The sequence below is a fragment of the Odocoileus virginianus genome, chromosome 14 (genome assembly GCF_023699985.2).
Source record: "Odocoileus virginianus isolate 20LAN1187 ecotype Illinois chromosome 14, Ovbor_1.2, whole genome shotgun sequence".
NCBI lineage: Eukaryota > Metazoa > Chordata > Mammalia > Artiodactyla > Cervidae > Odocoileus > Odocoileus virginianus.
The window spans coordinates 33,803,559-33,829,149 of NC_069687.1; the positions used below are offsets into that span (position 1 = coordinate 33,803,559).

A 25,591-nucleotide genomic window follows, 5' to 3' on the forward strand; every position below is an offset into this window, starting at 1 on the left:
GGTGGTTAATTTGGCAAAAGTAAGATAGAATGTGTGAAGTTTATAGGGAAAGAGGCTGATCTCTCCCTATAACATATAGGGAGATGTTAAAGCATTTTTTGAGAAGCTTTATATGTTAAAATTTGGACAGCTGAAATTGCATATCATGGGAAATTTTGGCAAATGATTGCTCAATATTCTGTTCTCCCATCAAGATGTGAACATCCAGAAGAGACGAAGAAACCAACTCTTCTAATTACTAGGACCAAGGAAACCTTTCAGAGAAGGCCTGTAATAGACATCCCCTTATACTTTGAATAGAATCAGGCCACAGGCCCATTCCTGAGGCAGTCACTAGAATGGGGAATGCAATTAGTATGACCAGTTTAGGTTAACCATTCAGGGTGGGGTGGATGCTGATGAGAAAATCTGCATGGCGACTAGGCCAGTTTAGGAGTTATTGACACACAGTAGCTTCAAATTTTTGAAAGCCTGAACTTGTTTTATTTATTGTGGCAAAAGTAGTTATGAAAGTAAGATGGAAGAGATACTTTGAAGAGTGAACAGTCATTAATTTAATATGGGGGAGGGGAGAAGCAAGTGAAAGAAAGGAATCAAAGGGGTTTTGAGGTTTAATTTCTCCTCAAAATTGATCTATAGCAGCAGCAGAGAGATGAGGAACAACTTACTATTTCCAGAAACTTGGAAACCATTCCCAGACTTAAAGTTCAGTTGTGGTTAACAATGAGCAAACAAACAAAACCCAAAGTAAGTAATATAGGACTCAGAGCATTTTACTATGTGGCAAGGCAGGGGTAAGGTCAACAACAAACATAGAAAATTCTTAATGCAGCTTATGATCATTTCATCTCCAAGAAAGTTGGAAACGTGATAAGCAGCACCATTATCCTGCATCAAATTTTGATCAGTCGAGAAAAATTAGCTAAGAAGGAAAGGGAAACCAGGCAGAAAAGAGCAAACTCTTTAAACTCAGGGGAAAGCAGGGAAGGACAGCATGAGCTCGGTCCAACATGGACTTCAGTGTTAGCGGGGTGGATTCTCTGAGTTCAGACAAAACATAGAAGGTAAAAGACTCCTATGAAGACAGTCGGACTATAATTCCACCTGACGCAGATGGTCCAGGACTGGGAAGGGTGGCCACAAAAAGTTACATGGTTGCCCATGGTACTGTCTGATGACCCAGATTTTAAAAGAAAATTCGTTAAAAGATGGAAGGAGTCATCATCGCTTGGCGTATGAAAACCTTGGCTATGGAACTGGATAGAATTTAAGTGCAGGGGGAAAATCCTGGCGCCGACTCTTGGTAGCAGTGTGGCCTTAGCTAATTTGCATAACTTCCCTGTGCCTTTATTTTCTTATCTTTGAAACTGTGTATAAGAAGTCCTCCCCGAAAAACAGAACCTTTCTACACAGTTGGTGGGAATGGGATTTGGTACATCCACTATGGAGAACAGTATAAAGGTTTCTTAAAAAACTAAAAATAGAGTTACCACATGATCCAGCAATCTCACTATATCTGGAGAAAACTCTAATTTGAAAAGATACATGCACCTCAGTGTTCACTGTAGCAATTTTTACCAGAGCCAAGACATGGGAAACCTAATGTACATCAACAGAGGGATGGATAAAGAAGATTGAATATTATATGTGTGTGTGTGTGTGTGTGTGTGTGTGTGTGATGGAATATTACTTGACCATTAAAAAGAATGAAAAACTGCCATTTGCAGCACCATGGATGAACATATTAAGTAGTGACATAAGTCAGATAGAGAAAGACAAATATCATATGATATCACTTATATGTGGAATCTAAAAAATGATACAAATGAGCTTGATATTATTCCCATGTCAAAGCAGGAAGACTAAGACTCACTGGCCTGAGAGAACTGTTTATAAAACAGGAACAGCCTCACAGACTTAGAAGACAAACTATGCTTACCAAAGGAGAAACGGAGAAGGGAGTCATAATTTAGTAGGTTGGGATTAACATATACATACCACTATATATAAAATAGGTAATCAATAAGTACCTATTGTATAGCACAGGAAATTCAATAATGTGCAATAACCTAAATAGGAAAAGAGTCTGGAAAAGAATAGATATATTTTTATGTACGACTAAATCATATTGCTTGTACACCTGAAACTAACACAATCTCATAAATCAAGTATACTACAATATAAAATTAAAAAAAGAAGACCCCCCCCCCCACAGCGGGCTGTTGTAGGAAAAAGAAGATAATAAACATAGAGCACATATATTACCATAGTGCTGGGCACAAGGTAAGTTCTCCATGTATTAATATATATATTTGCTGCTGTTGTAAAAACAACAAAAAAGTGGTTATTCCACCCTTTTCAATAAAAAGAGAGAAATTAAGAAAACCAGAAACATGCTCCATAGTTCCATTTTCCAGGTGAGTCTCTCTGGCATGCCAGAGAATTCAGTCAATGGAGAGAGACACCAAACAAAAACAGCCCCCAACAAGCTTCCACAGCTCTTCTCCCCAAGTGGAACCACTGCTAAGAGTTTCTTATTACTTTCAGAAAAAAAAAATTCCAAAAAAAGTTTTATATCTAATTAAAGGCTAAATAGGATGCACACAAAAATTTTAGAAGTTGGTCAAATAGGGCATGTGGTGCAGTAAAAAACTGATGACAGAACCAGCAGAACACACACTTAATTCTCCTCCTCCTTCTTTCTTCTTCCTGCCTCCTTCCTTTCTTTCCTCCCTTCTCTTCTTCTCTCCCTGTCTTTCTTGATATTTTTCCCATGTCGGATAGGAACACGGAAGCACACTGACCTCTGACAACTGGAGGCCAGCCAAGAGAGGAACTCACCTTTATCCGGTGGTTATAAATGAAATCAGCAGGTGGGTTGTGGTGAAATTTCTCTCGGTGAACTGGGAGAACCCAGGGAGGAAATAATGGGAACGCTGCTCACTAGACCCTAAATTTTCAAACAGTGCTTAGACATGGATGCCCAAATAACACACCACTCACCTCAGTGTGGAACTGGAGCTACCTTCTAGAATGCATTATGAAAGGAGACATGAGTGAGCTGGAAAAGGTGACTTAGAGAGCCATGCTGGACTAGACCTACCTCAGTCTGTTTTCTGACAGGTTTACTAGACCAGGAACCAATAAGGAGTGTTGTAGACACAGTGGATCTGGATGTCATGAGGCAGTTGACAAGGTTTCTTACAAAATTCTTGTGAAGAAGTAGAGACTGTGTTCTAGGGGCAAAGAGAATCACGTGGCTTCCTAATTAGCTGGACAACCAGAGACAGAGGACGAAGGGGAGTGGTCCACATCACCCTGGAGGGTGACCCAGAGGCTGGTGTCCAGAGAAATGTCATTCGTACCACCCTACCACACAAGCACATGGTTGGCAGGAGACATTAGCCGTATCTGACATCCCAATTTCAAGGCAGAATGTGCTTTAATGTTACATGTGTAAATGAAAATTAAATTTAAAAAATGTTAATATAATAAATAAATAACAAATACAATATGATAAAAATTCAATAATAAAATATGTAATATAATTTATAACATTTAATTATTAAACTAATGTATATTAATAAGAAAAGTCTAGTAATATATCTTTTTGATGTTTACCCATCTTTTTTAAGAGAAATTCTAATCATCTATGTTACTTGTGCTGGAAAAACAGTTGCAATTATTCACCCCTTCCTATATTTGCATCCTTTGCAACAAGACCTTGCAGCATCTCCCATTAAGAGATGTCTCTGTCCCTTGAATGAAGCGGTCTTGTGACTTGCTCTGGCTAATAACATGGGGTGGAAGTGATGGCATTCCCGTTCCAAATCGAGGTTTTAAGTGGCTGTGTGTGTTTCCACTTTCTTTCTGCCACCACTGTGTGCACAAGCTCTGCTTAGCTTGTTGTATGATGAGAAGCACATCATCTGGACACCCAGCTGACAGCCTGCAAACCGCCAGCATGCAAGTGAGGCCATCCAAGACCAAGACTGCCACCCAACTGACTCATGAGCAAGCCCAGTCGAGATGAGACAGGCCTGGGCCACTTCAGCAGAACTTTCCAGCTCATCTGTTGACTCGTGAGTGGTCATAAAAGTTTACTATCTTAAGTCATTGGGTTTTGAGGTGGTTTGTCATGAAGCAATAGCCAACTGTTATGGTCCATGACTGTTCTACTTTCTCTGTCTTGCTACTCTGGTGCTCATAATCCTTTGCTTCAGCCATGATCTGAACAAATCACTATGTTGACTTCTCCACAGCTCCGCAAAGGCAAAAGCTCTGCTTGGCCTACCACCTCCTCCCTCAGGCGTCCTTCATCCCGGTGACTCCTCCTCCTTGGAGACTCAGGTCAGGCCCCGCCTCTGCCGGGCGGTTCCCAGAGCCCTCTCCCCCCACACCCCTTCCCGCCTCCTGCTGGGTGCCTGTCCTGCTGCGTGCTGCAGATGGCCCTTATCTATACCTTTATCACAGCACTCATCCTGGGTGAAAATCATGCATTTACTCAGCCTACTGTTCTTGCTGCACTGTGAATTCTGTGAGGAAAAAAAATCTTATCCTTTATCTGTTATTCCAACAAACAGTACAGTTCTTCTCCAGTAGTCTCTAGTGTTCACTGCTCCATTGTGTCCCATTTTTTGCGACCCCAAGGACTGTCGCTCACCAGGCTCCTCTGTCCAGGGGATTTCCCAGGCAAGAATACTGGGTGGGTTGCCATTTCTTTCTCCAGGGGATCTTCTCAACCCAGGGATCGAACCTAGGTCTCCTGCATTGCAGGCAGATTCTTTACTGTCTGGGCCACCAGGGAAGATTCCCCAGTAGTTGATGTTCTATAAATGTTTGTTACATGATGTCAATTAAATGTAAAGAGAGAGAGAGACAGGCAGACAGAGGGAAGGAGAGATGGAGGATGTGTCCATTTAGCCTTGAAAAAAGATGATATAAAGGGCTGACAAATTTAGTAAAAGATATCGATAGCTTGCAAACAGCTCCAGGTTATCAGTTAAATCTTCACTGGTCCAGACTAACCAGCTGATGAATTTCAGCTCCCGTAGCCATCTTCCCTTAGGAGGTGACATGTGTTCTTGAAGCAGGAGATGCCACCAATGATGAAAACTTTAAGGGTAGCTGAAAAGACACGTGAAATCTATCAGGTGGGAACCAAGATCATGCAGTCCTATGTCTGAGGGCCTGTCTCCCATCCACGATTGAGTCACTGATTTGATCATTTTCAGGAATCAGAGGAAAGCAATCCTAGACACAATGTAATGACTGCACAGACAGCATGTATTCATTACTCCAAGGAAAAGACTTCAAAGTGACATGATCACTCTCTTCAGATAACTTTTTTAAGGGTTGCTATATGGAAAAGAAATTTGCTCTCTCAGTCCCCAAAGACAAAGTTAGAACCAATGGAGGCTGAAGTCAGACAGACGTATGGGTGAATTTCCTAATCATTGTGTGTGTATTAGTTAATCAGTCGTGCCTGACTCTTTGCGACCCCATGGACTGTAGCCTGTTAGGATACTTTGTGCATGGGATTCCCCAGGCAAGAATCCTGGAATGGGTTGCCATTCCCTTCTCCCAGGGATCTTCCCAACCCAGGGATTGAACCCAGGTCTCCTGCATTTCAAGAGATTCTTTACCATCTCAGCCACCAGAGTGAACAACTCTTGAAAAATAGTGCCATCTTTGGCCTTGGAGACGTCCAAAGAGAGACTAGCTGACAACAATATCAGCAAAGCTGCAAGAAAGTTTCATGTTGTGGGAGTAGATGGAGTCCCCTCTGACAGGGTGTTCACCAAAAGACAGTCCCATGTGGAAATTACCACATCCCCACTTCCCACAGGCTACCTGACAACCACCTGCCCAATTGTAAACACAGGTGAAGGTGTCTGCCTTACTCTAAAGAGACTCTTTCATGCAAAAACACCTCCGCCTCAATCACATTTGCTTGGAAATCCCATCCCCTGGCTGGAGTTGACCAGTCTGGAATAGATATTTGACACCAGCCTGTAATTACAAAATGAAAACTTGGGTACTGAGGGTTGACTACCTTCTGAGGAACATAGGCAGCTGCTCTGCAGAGAAATACAGTAATAAGTGCTGACTGAACAACTACTATATGGCAGGTACTGTTCTAGGCACAGGAGAGCCTGCAGGAAAACAATCAAACAAAATTCTTGCTTTCACGAAACTCACATTAAGTAGGGGCCAGAAAACAAAGATGAGAGGCAGATAGAGAGCAAAAGCTCATTCCTGAGTTCCCTAACAGACCCCAGAGACCTGGTTCTATGAGAAACACCAATGGTTCTTCAATAAATGTCGTGGTTTGCTTAGGCCGACTGGAGGTGGTTTCTGTGATTTCCAACCCCAAGACTCTACATGAAATGCATTTAATTCCATATCTATTCTCTTCACAACCACTCTGCAGCAGGGGAAGAGGGGAACTTTTAAAGATCAATAGGTCAGAAGCTCATGGAAGAGAAGAGAACATTTTTCTTGCCACCTTTCCATATATCAGTTCTCAGATTTAGGGTCTCCAGGTTTCTAGTTTCCATAAGGAAGACAGAGGGAAGCTGCTTCCCCAGATATTCAGAATGGCAGAGCAAAGGTTACATGATAGGCAGAGTTTTATGATCTCGGCAGCATCCAGGTATTATTATTATTGTTTAATACATCTACATAACAGGGTGATCAGCAAGGAAGTACATTCTCCACCCAGGCTTACAATAATAAATAAAATCATTCCAAAACAAGGGGGAAAAAAAAAAGCTCTCTTCTCCCAAGAGCTTACAGGGGAGAGGCAAGTCAAATAATACAGGACATAGATATGGCCTGAGATGCGTCCAGGGAGTTTTAAATAGACCGTGTCACCGCGTGGTCGGATTTCCAGGGGCTTTTTGAGAGCTCGAGGGGAGAGCTATTTGGATGAGTATTGGGCTAGCATGCTCAGCAGAGGGGTGCAGGCCCTAGGACATTGTGTACCCCGTTCCCCAAGGAGCCTGTGTTCCTCAGGCTTTTAGTTTTGGAATTTTCAACTTATTAAGAAATTAGAAGAGAGATTAAAAAAAAAAAACTTGCCATTTTGCCAAATCTGCTTTTATTTTAATGACTCCTACAGTGAGATGCAGATCTTCTTTCAATTTTCTACTTGCTGATTAATTTCCTGTTGACTCTGAAGGTAACTGAAAACCTTTTGGATGAAGTAGAAATAGCCTTACTTGCCAGTGATTCTTGGTAATGGGATGGAGTCGCTCAGGGCAAGCCTTTAGGAGCTTCCTCTGAGCTCTGGGTAGGTAGGTGATTTCGGCACATGTTAATTTAAAATGTGTTCACTCATAAACATATTCAACATAAAGGCATTCTTTTCCCTCTTACAGTGTCCCAGGGTGGGGTGGGGGTGGGGCAAGAGGGAGGTTCAAGTCATGTTCCACTCTGAAGGTCCGTTCTGGTCTAAGTTGTGGAATCAGCTGTCTGCCTTCACCCGCTTTCCCAGGTCCCTTTCTTTGACTTTTCCCATCAGTCTTGATACTTTCCTCTCTCTTCCAATGTTCAGGTCTCTATAAAGTTTTATTCATCATACCCAATTACAACCTGCTGGAAATAAAAGACTTTTATATTAGTCATGTACACTTGAATATGAATTTAAACCCAATTACTTCTCCTGAGGGCGTGCGTGCATGTTAAGTCAGTTCAGTTGTGTCCAATTCTTTGTGACTCCATGGACTGTAGCCTGTCAGGCTCCTCTGTCCATGGGATTCTCCAGGCAAGAATACTGGAGTGGGTTGCCATGCCCTCCTCCAGGGAATTTTCCACACCCAGGGATTGAACCCCTGCATCCCTGTCTCCTGCACTGGCAGACAGGTTCTTCACCACTAGCACCACTGGAAAACCCCTACCTATTAACCCCTGCATTGGAAAGGCAGACAGGTTTAAGAGAAAAGTAATAGGCTGGTTGTTCCAAGACCCCACTCTAGTCTTGTGTTTCCTAAGCCAGACACTTCACTTCTCAATTTTGGTTTTTTAAAAAAATTCTATAACATCAGAGGCTCAATGAGATAACTGTCGAATCTCCTTCGTGTGAATTTTAAAGCTTTCGACTTGTATTCCCAATAAGAGCAGGGGGTGTCTGAGGAGAGCTGGAGCCTCGCCAGGCCTCTGAGTCCGTCATGCTGTGCTAAGCTGCCTTCATCTGGATGCGGGGGATCCCACCGTCCAGCAACTGAGATGTGCTGACTGCAGATTTTCTCTCTGGGAAAGTTCCTGCCAAGATTTTATGCAAGGAAGGTCATGATCGTTCTGCTGGCTATTTATCTGCACTTGAAATTCCTAATACTAACTTTGTGATGCTCACCTAATCCAGTGTGACCGCCATAACGACAGCTTTAAGCTTTAACCAAATGCGTCTGTGTAGAACCACCAGTCCCCTTGTGTCCCAGGGGCTCTCCTGAAGGGACAGAAGTTCCCAACCTGGGTTGCACGTCAGACTCCCTGAGGAGCTTCTGAAAGTCCCGTGCTCAGGTCACCTCCTAGACCACTCTCGTCAGCCTTTCTCCCTGTAGTGGACTAGACAGCAAGATTCTGAAAACCCTTGTGATTCTGGTTTTCCTCAGAACTGAGGACCCCTGTTAAGACATCTGAGGTGGAGCTGTGTTTTCTAACCCCTGCCAGGAGTTAAGTAGGGATCTTCTAACCCCTACTCTACCTCACCTCTCTTCTTTTTCTCAAAATCTATTTCATTTTGAGATTAAGGAGTCTCCATTTTATTACTCTGTATTTCACTGGGGAAAACAGACTTTGCGCTGTCTTTCATCTCAACTTCTTGTTTGACCTTGAATAACCCACATGTCAGCCTCCTGAGTGTCCTAGTCCCTCAGATTGTAGGATTTTTTTTGTCCTTTCATATGTTAAATTAAATTCCATTAAGCCATGTTCACCCAACATATCTAAGCATTCCTAGGGGACCTAGGTTTCTGTGGATCCTTCTTGTTTCCCCTAAACTTTTTCTCTCTCTGTCTTATCTCCTGCCACCATTATTCTCTTCCTCATTGTTTTTCTCCATGATTGACACCATCTCCATTCCTTCATCCCCTCAAAGCACCACTAACAAAAGACTCTGCGTGTCACTTTATGAAGTGTTGAGTGCTAAGGAAGGGCATTAACACATAGAACAGTAGGCATTGGCTCAATACTGAAGATCAGGCTTCATCGTCAGGCAGCCATGGAAAATTCCAGTCACACTGAATTATATTTTACTTTTGGGGCCACATCCACTTAAGAGACTTTTTCATCTTTTCTCTCACTGTTGGTCTCTATTCCCCCAAATTCCTGACAATATTTCTTATGCAGGGAAATTTACCTGTCCACATCTTAGACCACACTAGTCTTTGCTGGCTTGAACACGTCCCTATCCTCATTCGTTTGGCTGAAACATAATGGGGTGCACAGTGGTTAGCATAACATCATTCCTTTAGCCAGGTCACTTTTTTGAGCAGAGCCCCCCTCCGAAGTCATGACTTCCACGTGTCTGTCCTCCTGGTTTGTTTGCCCTCATTCTGTTCTGAGATCAAGTCCTTGATTTAATGGTCAATCCATGGCTGGGTAGGGCCAGACCATCCACGATGACCTTCTGCCAGGTGCTGGGTGGGCCAGCAGAGGCATCAGAATTGGGAGGTTGGACCAAGGATGATCCAGCAGCTCCACTTAGGGATGAACAAATTCAAAAGCAGCTTGGAATCAGCCGGGAAGGGTGGAGTAGTCCATGGTGGGCACTTGGGCCTCCTGGGTTCATATCCAGACACACGGGGCTGTGGCCCTGGGTAAGTTACTAACTTATCATAATAGTGTGTTGTCATTAACTCTGAGGCTAATAATAGAGGATAGGATACTTTATCCTATCTCATCAGTCTGATAGGATAAATGAACAAATACACACAAAGATCTTGGAATAGTGTCTGGACATTGGTACATGCTCAATCTTACTATGACCCAGGGTCCTACAGCCAGACAGAAAATACCAGATCAAGAGTCTAAGCCTTTCAGTTTCCATTTCCCCATGGGTCTTACTCTGCCAGGCAATAAAGGAGAACATGTAGGTGAGTCCACAAGACCTTGCCAACAAGCTGAATAAACAAAACTAATACACCGGAAACAATTAGGGGCAGCCATTAGGGGATAACAAAAGGGATAAAACAGAGATTCTCGAGCTTGGCTACACATTAGCCTCATCTGGGGGATGTTTCCAAATTCTGATGCCCAGACCATTCCCCACACCATTAAATTAGGATATCTAGGGATGGGACCCAAGCATCAATATGTTTCAAACCTCCTAGTTAATTTCAAAATGTAGCCAAGAAGGAAAATCACTGGCTGGAGCAACCATGACACCTCGATGGGCCATCTTAGCTTACAGAGGTGACACAATTTGCTTCTGATGACGACAAGGGCTTTCAGGAAGGCCTGAACCTGACCAAATCTTATGACTCCTCTTCCAGTCATTATTTTTTTAAGCTATCATTGATTAGGACTTCATTATGTGCCAGACTGGACACTCATCATGCATTACCTCATTGACCCAATACAGCGATCCTATGAGACCAGTCCTATAATTAGCCCCACTCTACAGATGCAGAAACTAAGGGTTGGAGAGATGATGTCACTGAGCCTAGGTAACACAGATGGATCTGGGGCTCAGACACAGGCCTTCCAACCTGGGCCTGCAGGACCAGAGCCTGCATCCTGCTCACTGTTCTGTCCCCAAAGCGTCCTTTTCCAGAAATGCTTTTCTCACATGCCACTCACAATCTGAGGGCAGAACTCTCCCCAACCTCTCACCATCATCACCTCCACCTTCTCCAGCACCATGACCCCAACCCCCATGCTGGTCATTTTTGTAAAATACAGCTTTTTTTTTTTTTTTTGCCTTTGCTTTAATCCCTCCACCCTAAAAGAGATCAACTGTCCCTTTTCCTTGTCACAAACATTTACACAGTCTTTTTCTTGGTAATTCTCACTTTTAGTTTCATTTATGGTTCCAGCTACTTTTATACCTAAACTGTTGTATTTCCAGCCTGCTTTGTAGCCATCTGGCCTCCTCCCACTCAGAAATATTTGGCAGAGTATAAGGCAAACCTTTGTCCCCATCTGCTGTGTTCCCATCTCCAGTCTTCTAGAATATAATCAATCATCTTAATCACCTTGCTCTGAAAAGTCTTCATCAAAGGAATTTGCATTTTCTTTTCCTTTTAAAGACCAAACTCCTTATCTCATTTATTTCATTTATTTCATATATGTATAGAGAGAGAGAGAAAGAGAGAGAGTCTATTGCTGGTTAACAATATTTCCACAAATTTATAAATTTAAGGTTTATGTGAACACTGCATTGATCAAGTCTGTAACACCATTTTGCCAACAGCATTTGCTTACCTCATGTCTCATTTGGTAATTCTTGCAATAATTCAAACCCTTACATTATTATTATATCTGTTACGGTGATCTGTGATCATCTTTGATGTTACTATTGTAATTATTTTGGGAGCCACAAACCACATCTGTATTGAATTTAATTGATAAATGTTATATGTGCTCTGACTGCTCCACTGACTGGCCGTCCCTGCACCTCTCTCACTCCCTATTCCCTGAGCAACAATACTGAAATTAGGCCAATTAATAACCCCACAATGGTCTCTAAGTGTTCAAGTGAAAAGAAGAATCACACATCTGTCGCTTTAAATTGAAAACAAAAAAATGATCAAGCTTAATGAGAAAGGCAGGTCTAAAGCTGAGATATGCTGAAAGCTAGGGCTCTTGTGTCAAAGGTAGCCAAGTTCTTAATTAGAAGGAAAAGTTCTTAAAGGAAATTAAAAATGCGATTCTGGTGAACACATGAATTATAAGAAAGTGAAACAATCTTATTGCTGATGTGGAGAGTTTTAGAGGTCTCGAGAGAAGATCAAACCACTCACACCATTTCCTTAAGTCAATGCCTAATTCAGAGCAAGTTCCTAACTCTCTTCAATTCTGTGAAGGCTGAGAGAGGTGAAAAAGCAGCAGAAGAAAAGTTTGATAATAGGAGTTGGTTCATGAGGCTGAAGGAAAGAAGTTATAACATCAAACTGCAGGGTGAAGCTACAAGTGCTGATATAGAAGCTGCAGCAAATTATCCAAAAGATCCAGCTAAGGTCATTAATGAAAGTGCTACACTAAACTAACAGATATTCAATATAGAAAAATGCAATATATATTGGAAGAAGATGCCATCAAGGGCTTTCACAGCTAGGGAGGAGAAGTCAATGCCTGACTTCAAAATTTCAAAGGACAAGCTGACTCTCTTGTTGGGAGCTAATGTAACTTGTGATAAAGTTGAAGCCAATGCTTATTTACCATTCTCAAAATCCTAGGACCTGAAGAATTACACTAAATCTACTCTTCTTGTGCTCTGTTAGTGGAACAAGAAAGCCTTGATGACAGCACATCTGTTGACAACATGGTTTACAGAATATCTTAAGCCCACTCTTGAGATCTACTGCTTAGAAAAAAGATCCCTTTCAAAATATTACTGCTCATTGACAGTGTACATGGTCACCTAAGGGCTCTGATGGAGATGTACAAGACTAATCTTATTTTGCACCTGTAGTACAAGGATCAAGGAGTAATTTTGACTTTCAAGTTTTATTACCTAAGAAATACAATTCATTAAGCTATGTGAGCCATAGAGAGTGACTCCATTGGTGGATCTGGACAAAGTAAATTGAAAATATTCTGGAAAGACTCACCATTCTAGATGCCATTAAGAATATTTTTGATTCTTGGGAAGAGATCAAAATATCAACATTCACAGGAGTTTTTGAAGAATTTGATGACAACTCTCATGGATGACTTTCAGGGGCTCAAGACTTAAGTGGAGGAAATAACTGCAGATGTGGTAAAAATAGCAAGAGAACTAGAATTGCAAGAAGAGCCTGGGACTTCCCTGGTGGCACAGTGGATAAGAACCCATCTGGCAATGCAGGGGACACTGGTTTAATCCCTGGTCCGCGAAGATTCCATGTGCTGTAGAACAACTAAGCCCGTGAGCAACAACTACAGACCCAGTGTTCTAGAGCCCAGAAGCCACAACTGCTGAGCCTGCACACCACAACTACTGGAGTTCGTGCGTTCCAGAGCCAGCAAGCCATAACAAACAAGCCCCTCTGCCGTAGCTACTGAAGCCTGTGCCTGTACTCTGCAACAATGAGAAGCCTGTACACTACAACCGAGAGTAGCCCCTGATCACCACGACTAGAGAAAGCCAGCCTAGCAATGAAGATCCAGCACAACCAAAAATTAAAAAAAAAAAAAAAGAATAATAAATAAATTAATTAATTAAAAAAAGAAGTGGAGCCTGAAGATGTGACTGAATTTCTGCAATCGGAAGATAAAACTTGAATGGATGAGAATTTGCTTCCTACGGATGAGCAAAGAAAGTAATGTCTCGAGGTGAAGTCTACTCCTGGTGAAGATGTTATGAAGGTTGTTGAAATAACAAGGATTTGGGATATTACATAAGCTTGATGGATAAAGCAGTAGAAGAGTTTGAGAGGGCTGACTGTAATTTGGAAAGTTCTACTGTGGGTAAAAGCTGGCTTAAAGCCCAATATTCAAAAAACTAAGATGGCATCCAGTCCCATCACTTCATGGTAAATAGATGGGGAAACAACAGAAACCTTGACAGACTTTATTTTCTCCAGCTTCAAAATCACTGCAGATGGTGACTTGCAGCCATGTAATTTAAAGACACTTGCTCCTTGGAAGAAAAACTATGACAAACCTAGACAGCATACTAAAAAGCAGAGACATTACTTTGCTGACAAAGGTCGGTATAGTCAAAGTTATGGTTTTTCCAGTAGTCATGCATGGATGTGAGAGTTGGACCATAAAGAAAGCTGAGAACCAAAGAATTGATGCTTTTGAACTGTGGTGTTGGAGAAGACTCTTAAGAGTCCCTCTGACAGCAGGGAGATCAAACCAATGAATCCTAAAGGAAATCAGTACTGAATATTTATTGGAAGGACTGATGCTGAAGCTGAAACTCCAATATTTGGTGACCTGATGAGAAGAACTGACTCACTGGAAAAGACCCTGATGCTGGGAAAGATTGAAGGTGGGAGGAGAAGGGGATGACAGAGGATGAGATGGTTGGATGGCATCACCGACTCGATGGACATGAGTTTGAGCAAGCTCCAGGAGCAGGTGATGGACAAGGAAACTTGGCATGCTATGGTCCATGGGGTTGAAAATAGTCAGACATGACTAAGTGACTAAACCAACTTACTGACTGTGGGTAAAATGCTATCAAACAGCATTGCATATTACAAAGAAATCACTTGTGAAAGGAAGACTCCATGGATGTGGCAAATTTCATTGCTGCCTTATTTTAAGAAATTGCCACAGTCACCCCAGCCTTTAGCAGCAACCATCAACACTGAAGCAGGGTCTTCCACCAGCAGAAAGATTATAACTTGCTGATGATGGTTAGCATTTTTTTTTAGCAATAAAATATTTTAAACTGTATGTACATTGTGTTTTTAAACATACTGCTATTGAACACTCCATATACTACAGTATAGTGTAAATATAACTTTTACATACACTGGGAAACCAACAAAATTCTGTGACTTGCTTTATTGCAATATTCACTTTCTTCCTGTGGTCTGGAACTGAACCCACAGTATCCGGAGGTACGACTGTAACACAGTTTGTCAATGTAACCCAGGGCAAAGAGGGGGCAAATCCTCCCCTTAAAACAAAAAACCCTCAACTCTAACTTTTATGAAGTAGAGTTAAATGTGGGCTTCCCAGGTGGTTCTAGCAGTAAAGAACCCAACTGTCAATGCAGGAGACATAAGAGACACAAGTTCAGTCCCTGGGTTGGGAAGATCCCCTGGAGGAAGGCATGGAAACCCACTCCAGTATTCTTGCCTGGAGAATCCCATGGACAGAGCAGTCTGGTGGGCTACGGTCCATGGGGTCACACAGAGTCAGACACGACTGAAACAACTTAGCATGCATTTAGTATGCATTCTGAGTCAAATGTATGTGGGTCAAATGTATGTGGATAGGAAAAATAGGACTTTTTGTGTAATAAAATACTTATATTTGAAGGGAAATGAATCCTTGTTATGATGAGGTAGATTTCATTTTGAACTTTCAAAGAGAGAGTAAGCCATGAACCAGAGTGGAAGCCCCCTCCTGCTTTTCTATTGGCCAAAGCTCACCTCTATATATACACTGCCTCCCTTAGCCAGCCATCTCAGAGACCAAAACTCACCCTTTTTGCTGTTCAATCAGAAGTTAGTCCAAACAGAAAGGCCATTACACAGAACACAAAACAAAAGAAAGTACCAAATGATTTAGGACTTAGTTATTTTTCTAGGGTGTGTTGGACTTAACCTTGGCAAAAGGTATAGAAGCGGGAATATGAAAGTCAATCAGAATTAGTTTCAGCTGTATGAAACAGAAAATTATAATGACTTGGGACTTCCCTGGGTGTCCAGTGGTTAGATCTCTGTGCTTTCAATGCAAGGGGTGTGGATTCAATCCCTGGTTGGGGAACTAAAATCCCACATGCCAGGTAGCATGGCAAAAAAAACCCCACAAAAACCAGAATGACTTGAAGAAGAAAAAAGATTCTCTATCATGATTAAGAAGGCTGGAGGTAGCCAGAGCAAGACTGGTAAGTAATTCACGGGTGTAGGGAAGCAGGCTCCTTCTCTGTGCTACTCTATCACATGCAATCTCCATTACCAAAGTAACATCCCTGTCAAAGTGGCTGCTGGTGTCCCGGTCACTGCATCTATCTTCCAGTCAGTGGGAAGGGAAAAAGGGAGAAGAAAGCCACTTGCTTTTCCATTTAAGGCCACGCTATGGAGGCTGCACATACACATACCTGCTGACATCCACTGACCAAAAGAGAATCATATAGCTACACCTAGTTGCAAGAGCGGAGAAGGCAATGGCACCCCACTCCAGTACTCTTGCCTGGAAAATCCCATGGACAGAGGAGCCTGGTGGGCTGCAGTCCATGGGGTCGCTAAGGGTCAGACACGACTGAGCGACTTCACTTTCACTTTTCACTTTCATGCCTTGGAGAAGGAAATGGCAACCCACCCCAGTGTTCTTGCCTGGAGAATCCCAGGGACGGGGAGCCTGGTGGGCTGCCGTCTATGGGGTCGCACAGAGTCGGACACGACTGAAGCGACTTAGCAGCAGCAGCAGTTGCAGGAGAGGTTGGGAAATGTAGTCTTTATTCTGGGAACTTAGTGTCCAGGTAAAATCACGCACTTAAAAGGGGGAGAAATGTCTCAGAGGACAACAAGCAGCCTCTTGTACAGGTCCAGTGACCTGCTTGCCCCTTTAAGAGAGGGCTCACTGCCCTAGCTCTTGGAAGTGCCATCAGCAGACAGCCTTCAGCTCAGCTCAGCCACAGAGCATGCCTGACCCAAGGGCCTGCCCATGTTCACTGACTGATTGAGGTGGGTGCCTGGAGGCTGGCCTTCCAGCCCAGTGTGGGACAACTCCAACAAGCCATTTTTGCTCCAGAGCCCCACTAAGGTTGGCTGAGGTTGCTCCTGGGGCAGTTTGAAGTTCAATTTCTCCTTTATCCCAATCCAGCTCCAGCTCTTTCACAGCTGTTGTCTTAAGGACACCGCCTAATAAACTTCCTGTGCTGTAAACTCTGCTTCCCAAGGAATCCAACCTGTCTTGACTGGGGAAAGAGGACTTCCAGAGAAAAGACTATAGGAAGTAAAGAAAAAGAGTCAGGAATTAGGGATGTACATGGGGCTGTTTTTCAGGGTTCTTCAGAGAAACAGAACCTACAGGATATATATGTGTATGTGTGTGTGTGTGTAAGTAGAAAGAGGTTTGTCATAAGGAATTGACTTCCCCAATTTCAGAGACTGTGAGACCCAAATCTCAGGCAGGCCAAGTCCACACATAAAATGAACCATCAGAGACACGCTCTCAAGGCCCAGGAAGCTCCCTCTGGATCCTCCAAGGATTTCCCTTCACCCCCCAATACACACATGCACACATGCACTCACACTCACGAATGTACACAGGCCCAGGTGGTGGCCTTTCGCACCTAGAGTGGTGTAAGCCAGCAAGTTGCCTGATTTCAGTATCCCCTCTCATGTCCTGTAAAGTTAAAAGACTTTACAGAATTATTGGGTAAAGAATCATTCCAGGCATTGAATAGTAACTTCAGGAAAGGTGAGAGAAGTCAGGATCGAAGACACACAAAAAGGAGAGTGTCTCCCTCCACCCACGATAGAGATGGCAGCAGCAGCTGAGTGGCTCACAAGGCCCTGGGCCATGTTTGTGCAAACAGTAGCCAAGCCAGGGAAGCTCATTCTTCCTTACTTTTCATGTCCCGGTGAAACAGAAAAGAAGCCATCCTGGGGGTTCAGCAGGAACGGGCTGAGCTGTTGCCCAGCACAACCTCCTGGCTCAAGACTGGTCTAAGTCCAGCCATTCTTCAATGATCTTTACCCTTATTTGTCCTTGTCAACTCTTTTTTTTTTTTTTCTGTATCAATCTAAGTATATATTACAATCGCTTTTGTCTTTTCTGTTCCATTACTGGCAGCCCAACTAGGAAAGTTTAATATGTACCTAAGAGGGTCAAGGATGGCTTTCCTTCTCACGTGCACTCAAAAAAGTCAATCTCAAGATCCTCTCATTAGAATGTTCTCATAACACTCCTATCCAAAATATACATATACAACACACATTCTATAAATGTATACTGTTATATAACATAAAAGAATATATACAATATAGTATAAGTAATAGTGGGATATTAAGAAAATATCAATTACTGGTTCTCAAAGTCCATGTTAGAATATCTCCAAGCTACAACAAAAGAAACTTGGAAGACTCAGGACGTGGTTTAGAGCTGGGTGGCTTGTACTGATCGTTAAAAAAAAAGCCCAGTCCCCCTGGGAAACTAAGACCCAGAGAAATAACATGCTTTGTCCCCAAACAGCAAGTCAGTTGTGGAGCTGGGTTTTGAACACAAGTCTTGACCCCTATGACACATCATAAACATGTTTTCTTGGCTTCTTAATTCCATACAGTAAACCTGTCACTTTCAGAGAAACAGTCTGACATGCAAGTGGGACTTTCCATTGTTTGCTAATGGATTGGCAGACGATACTTAAATTCTCAGCCCAACTTTTCTTCTCATTATATCCACAATAGGGGTCATCAGTGGCTTGCCAGGCACAGAGAAGGAAAGGATTCCACTCATGAATCTGAATTCCTCGGAGTTAGCTAAACTGCCCCAAACTTCAAAGATTTGCAATACCTGACATTTTATTGCATTATATAATAGTCATCCCCTCCCCACCCCTAGCCTCCATCAAAAGTGCAGTCATGTACATAAAGAATGACCTTTTTAGAAAAGAAGTTGAGCATTCTTCCTTGAAACAAAAACAGCTAGGCTTCTGGCGTTGCAAACCAACATAGGCCATCACAGCCCCTCCCTCCAGGAAAATTAATAATCCATGAGGGTTTTCAGGAATTGCTAGAAGGATGACACCCACCCTTTCTAGATTTCCCGGAAGAATCTTGACTTCTTTCTGACAAATAAGTTCATTAAGCATGTAATGAAATTTGCTTTGATTTTTAGACCTTTGTAAATGTTTCATATCCATCAAAACATTCATCAGAAAAAAAATAAAATAACCCTGTGTTGGACCTCGCATCCTGATGGTGTGTTCGGAAACATGGGGGCTGTAATGCAGTGGGAAGAACAAACCAGAAGAAAACAGCCTCCAGGCAGAGCATCTCTACCTAGGCCTGGTCACCGGCTCCTCCCACCTGCCCGGCCCCCTGGTCCCTTGTTGCAGGCAGCAAACACTGACACTCTGCTCCCATACACAGGCGTGGGCAGCACCCTAATTTCTCCCTACAAAGCAAATTTCATCTTGCCTTTTGCAGAAGATGCATCTGACTCATCTTTGCCTCTGAGGGTTACGTGATGACTGGCTACAGGCCGTAAATTCAGCTGAGTCATGAGTGCAGAATTGCCAGTTGTACCCATTCAATCATACTTAACACTCAGAAGTTCTATGAAACCCCAAACACCCAAAAACTACTTGAAAGCAGGGTCCAGATCCAATCAGCAGTGGAGGGTGTCTCCCCCACTGCTGTTCCCTCTGCCATTTCCCCTGAACCCCGACCAGCCCCTCTAGTTACATCTCCTTTTTTTCCAACTAAAAATAAAGAATAAATTTTTTTCTTTCAGTTTCTAAATACCGTTCTTTTTCTATCATTGAAGTTGATTTATGATAATTGTGTTAGTATCACATGTATGGGCTTCCCTGGTGGCTCAGCAGTCAAAAATCCATCTGCCAGTGCAGATGACATGGGTTTGATCCCTGGGTCAGAAAGATCCCCTGGAAAAGAAAATGGCAACCCACTCCAGTATTCTTGCCCGGACAATTCCATGGAGGAGCCTAGAGGTTGCAAAGAGTCAGACACCACTGAGTCAACAATCAGTTGTATAGCAAAGTGATTCAGCTTTTTCTTTTTCTTTTTTTTAGCAGATTATATTCCATTAGCTTCCCACATAGTGCTAATGGAAAAGAACTCACCTGCCAATGCAGGAGACATAAGAGACACAGGTTCAGTCCCTGGGTCAGGAAGATCCCCTGGAGGAGGGCATGGCAACCCACTCCAATGTTCTTGCCTAGAGAATCCCATGGACAGAGGAGCCTGGTGGGCTGCAGTCCATGGGGTCGCAGAGAGTCAGACACAACTGAAGCGACTTAGCATGCGAGCATAGGTTATTACATGATATTGGGTATAATCCCTATGCCATACAGCAAATCCTTCTTGCTTATCTGTTTTAGGTTTAGCAGTTTCATTCTTTCCACCTTTCTGTCATCCCCTCTCTCTGCACCCCTGAACCTCCAGTCTGATCTGCGTGTAAACGGTGAGCATCACAATCTCTCTCCTCTCCAAAGCTGCTGTCAGCTTCTGGCTGCAGGAATCAGAATCTTGTCAACAGCCGAGAGCCAGAGAGTCCTGTGCTCCCCACCCTTTCTTCCTGTCACCTTCCCATTCATTTCCTGTGAGTTCTGACCCTTTCTTGGGAACATTAAATACCCATGATGCTTTTTTATCAGAATTCTAGGAAAGTGGATACCGTGTGACTCACACTTCTGCAGTTTAAAGCAGTATTTACTATATTTAATTGAGCAGATGAATTTTTTTTTTTTTTTTTTTACTAGACATTCACGTATGGATTTACAACCATCTGTGTGGAGTCATTCTGGGAAAGAAAAAAAAAATCAGCACCACTGGTTATAATGAGGCTTTGCCATATCACTAAAACTCTGAGTGAAAACATATGGGATGCTTATCTTTAAGTGATCTCATAAATGTCTTTACTTAGGAATACAACAGATTTCTTTTATAATGCTCAGTCTAAAAATAAAACACCACCCTTGGAAATTATATTCTACCACTCTTGGCTTTATAAAAAAGGCTTTTACAACTTATATTGTTAGAAATTTTAAAGGAGTCTACAATTTACACAATCATGAGCTTGTTAAATAAGCTATGTAAATTTATGTGGACCAGGGTCTAAATGAATTCAGGCCTAAATAAATCAAACCCTAGCTAGACCGTGATTTAATTAAAAATTGACAATATGACTCATGGCACTTAAGTTTACTGATGTTTATTGCCAAAAGAGGCATCAAGGCTACGACAGAGAGATGTAGGAGGGCTGACAGACTCTTCAAGGGTAAAATAGAGGTATCAAGAAGAACATGGCATTGTAGGAGTTTCTGTAACTGCTCAAATAAATGTCTTCAGAACAGTTTGACAGCAAGTAAACTCGCAAGGTAGTCATAAAAATTCATAGAATTACATCTTTATTTTCAGCTTTTATCTCTCTCTAGTGTTTGGGGGTTCTAGGTTTCTCTTCACCTTCTTATGAATGTATATTTATATAGATATGGATGTCTACATATTTTATATAGAGACCTTATGACTATATTTTATATATTTTTTCAAACTTAATTTTTGTTCTTGTTTTCACTTCTAACACATTACCTTTATATTTTCTCCTTCTTGTCTATTTTCTGGAATATACCCTCTGTGACTGGCATCCCTATTTGTTTCTGAGATGCTTGTGCAAGTTTGGTGATAAGCTTCCTTTCTGGAACATACGCAGATCACCTTTCACTTGGGGAGGCCCCTCTTCAGCCTGTCATCACCCACAAGGCCCAGAGGCCACAGCCAGGGTCCCCTAGGCACGAGGCAGGTTTCAGGGGAGGGCAGGTGCAGGCAGCAATGTGTCTGAACCAAAACCAGAACGAATGAGCAGACAGGTATGTGTGTGCTTATGGAATACCAGAGCACTATTTGAAACCCAGATTCTCCTAGAAACCTGAGGGTACACGGCCTTGGCAATCACCGATCAGTATCTGACTCCCAGCTCCCGAATGGAGCAGGTGGAAAGGAGGCTGTAGTCCTCCAAAGAGGCTGAGTGAGTGACATCTGCTTCCACCCTGGCTATCTCCTCTTATCTCAGGGCAGCCCACCAGCCCCATCCACAGCTGGCTCCTCCGTGGGGTTCCCTCTGAGCAGTACCATTGTGCGATGGATTCTTCCACCAACTTCTCCAAGCTAAGCCTTTCCATCCTATTTGTGTTTTAAGGAGAGTCTCTAATGACTTCAGGCAAAGGAGTCAGTAATTTAGGAGTTTCAGGACTCTGGTAGGGTGGGAAAAGTTCCGCTGGTATCCCCCACACCATCCAGGGGTCTCACGGACCTGTGCTCCCCACCTCCTTACAGCAGGGCCCTCTCTTCCTCTGCAACCAGCTGGCCGGAGAGCCACAGGGCTGCAGGAGGCTGGGAAATACTAGCGCTCTCAGGGGAGGACGAGGAGCTGTACTCGCCCACACCCTGACCTTACTCAGGAGACTGGAGAGGGAGCTGGTGTCCCTTCCTTTCATCCTTCAAGACGAGCTTGGTCCTTCCTCCTCAGCTTCTTGAACGACTTTTAGGAGAGTCAGATGGAGGGAAACACGAGATTTAGGACCACATTTAAGATTCTGCAGAATTTTCCTCAAGGATAGCCAAAGCCCAGGGCCTAGAAGCCCCCTCCCTGCCAGCTGCGATCAGGGAGGTGAAGCGGGGGAGAAAGGATACAGTTCATAAAATGACAGAGGCACGTGCTGTCAGTAGAGCTGAGCTGATGAGCCTGACTTGGGGAGACCGGCAGCCTTTGCACCTCCCTCTTTTCCTTCCAATCCTCCCACAGAAGTCGGCAACCCGAGTTGAGCCTGTGCATTAGCCTACGGCGCCACCTAGCCACCCCAGAGGGTACTCGAGAAACACAGTGCCAGGAGGCTTTAGGGGGTTTTTTTTGGTTGTTATTTCCACACCCAGAAAAGGGGGTTTCCATTTCATTCACGGAGTTCTGGGAAATGGAATTTGTATAAAACCTTTCTTGCACACGATGGAAAACATTTATTAGCATCTAATGAGAGAAAGTGGCCTAAAAGCAATTGTAATAAAAACTCACAAGGGTAAGGCTTCAGCTCTACACTTCATTTTCCCCTAGTAACAGCTGTGACTGCAGTTTTTGCTTCAAGAAGTTGATTCTGCCTCAAGTTATTGAATCTGCCTTACATTAAAGACTTTATTCAAATGACAGAGAGCTACTGTTTCTATTTTCTTTTCTTTTTCTTTTCTCCTCCAGGTCAGATTTAGCTCTGGGTGAGACCTGGGAATCCTGAAGGGAAAGGAGGCTCATGAGAGACTGATTCTATGGCGAAACTTGGGACAATGTCAGTCAAGGGACATCATGGCAAATTTATGGTGTTGCTCTATCCCCGGCCATATTTTCAGCCAGATGAGGCTGTCCCTGCTCCCACAGACCCAGCTCCAGGAGGAAATACAGGAGCTTATCAAGAGAGCAGGTACATCCTCACCAAATGTGCCATAGTCCTGCCAGTGAAGCTGGAGCTGGCCTTCCCATCTGAGATGGACAAAGCTCTGAGGCCAACAGACTCAAGGCTGCTTCTAAAGCTTCTGGAAAAAAGAAACAAAAAAGATGTCTTAATGACTGCATTGGGAATAGGCAGTCTTTGCCTAAAGGCTCAGGAGATCTTGGAGATTGTAAACATGATCTCTGGAGCCAAATGCCTGGGTTCCACATGTGCTTCTCTGTTACTGAAGCCCTGCCTCAGTTTCCTAGATAATGAGTATAATCCTAGTATTTATTTCATTAGGTTTTGGTGAAGATTAAATGCGATAAACTATATAAATGCTTCAGGTAAGGCCTGACACATGGCAGGCACTTCATAAATATTAGCTAATGTTTAATTATCCTAGAATTGAACAACCTGAGTCTTCTTGCACTGAAACAGTTCTTGTTAATTAGCATAGCAAATTGTGCCTATGTAGCAAGTCTCAGTGGCAATTTCTTTGGCTGTCCCCACATTGGCAGCAGATACAGGAGGTATACATACAGCTTTTTAAAAAAAATTTTTTTAGGGTTTCCCTGGTGGCCCAGTGGTAAAGCATCTGCTTGCCAATGCAGGAGATACGGGTTCAGTCTCTGATCTGGGAAGATCACACAAGCCTCAAAACAACTGAGCCCAAGCCCTAGAGCCCTGGAGCCACAACTACTGAAGCTCGCATGCCCCAGAGCCCATGCTCCACAAGAGCAGACACCCCAAGTAGACCATCAGTTTATCTCAGTGGATGCTCAAATAATGCTGCTAGCTGATCAGGGTTTTGTTTTTGTTTTTGTTTTTCCTATTTTTTGCTATTATTATCCCTCTTCAAATCACAGCACCATTTCAGGCTGATTCAACAAAATTTCCTGAACTTTCCTGGTCATATAAGGCTTTCTTTCATTTATTAGTTTGTAGGTTTCTTGAGTGCAAAAATCCTGCCTGGTCACCCTATGCCCCCAAACAACTAAAAACTATTATATAATTCCCTGGTGGCTCAGTTGAGCACAGGAGACCCAGGCTCAGTCTCTGGGTCTGGAAGATTCCCCTGGAGAAGGAAATGGCAACCCACTCCAGTATTCTTGCCTGGAAAACACCATGACCAGAGGAGCCTGTGGGCTACAGTCCATGGGATAGCAACAGTTGGACACAACTTAGCAACTAAACCACAACCACAATTTTGTATTAAACACCTAGAGAGTTTGAAAGTGGTGCTTTTTCTGAATCATAGTGATATGATTAAGAGTCAGACATTATTAGTCAACTGAATTGACACTGCAATCAAATGAAAACGGGTCTTAACTTAAGGAGCATCTCTTAAGGGTCAGCCTCTAGATATCATCATCGACTCTGGGCCATTATTGTCTTCCACCAATGCCTCACAAGAATCAAATTACAACATAGCATTATGAACAGCCCATTTTTTGGGAAGTGGTAAACTGATGCCTTTTCCCGCAAGGTGAGGACCTGAAGAATTTACCAGAAAGCCTTGACATGGTGAGTAATGCCAATGAAACAGCACTTTATCTCTGGAAGACAGGGGGTACACATTAACATACAAGCCTTTTAAAGCTGCAGCCAAAGTGCAACGCTTCCCCGAACTTCATGGACCAAGATAAATGAGGTTGTGGTCAGGTTCCAGTGCTGGAAAATGGCTTGACAAGTTTCATATATGTTGTGCCTCTGCTGCTGCTGCTGCTGCTAAGTCACTTCAGTCGTGTCCGACTCTGTGCGACCCCATAGACGACAGCCCACCAGGCTCCCCCGTCCCTGGGATTCTCCAGGTAAGACCATTAGAGTGGGTTGCCATTTCCTTCTCCAATGCATGAAAGTGAAAAGTGAAAGTGAAGTTGCTCAGCCATGTTTGACTCTTAGCAGCCCCATGGACTGCAGCCTACCAGGTTCCTCCATCCATGGGATTTTCCAGGCAAGAGCACTGGAGTGGGGTGCCATTGCCTTCTCCATGTTGTGCCTCTAGGTTTCATTTATTTATTTAACCCTAATTAAACTCTAATTAAACAGCAAAAAAAGAAGATGAATATTAATTTGACCTGAGAGCAGGGTATCACAGTCTTTCTAATTTTTAATGCTCACCCTGCAGTCATATTGCAGAATTATAGAATCTCATCTAAATTGGATCAATAGCCCTTAATTAAATATTCTTACAATTTTTTTTGAAGATGGGAAGACATGGATAGATATAAAAGGCTTTCTGGCTGCTACACCATATAGCATTTGCTTCCAGGTCTAGTTGCAATGTTTTGTATTAGGCATACCCAGAAATACAATCTTCATTGGTTTAGAGTGATTTACTCATGTAACAGCAATTGCAATCCATGAGATCTTCTGACTTAGGGAACAGCTCTTTTTAATTGAAAACTGTGGCAAAGACCACCTGACCTGCCTCCTGAGAAATCTGTATGCAGGTCAAGAAGCAACAGTTAGAACTGGACATGGAACAACAGACTGATTCCAAATCAGGAAAGGAGTACATCAAGGCTGCATATTGTCACCCTGCTTACTTAACTTATATGCAGAGTACATCATGAGAAACACCGGGCTGGAAGAAGC

General features: G+C 43.0%; 1 pseudogene; it reads left to right on the forward strand.

Moving 5' to 3' along the window:
- Positions 1 to 11,681: 11,681 nt before the first annotated feature.
- On the forward strand, positions 11,682 to 14,508 carry LOC139038215 (tigger transposable element-derived protein 1-like; annotated as a pseudogene).
- The last annotated feature ends 11,083 nt before the right edge of the window (positions 14,509 to 25,591 follow it).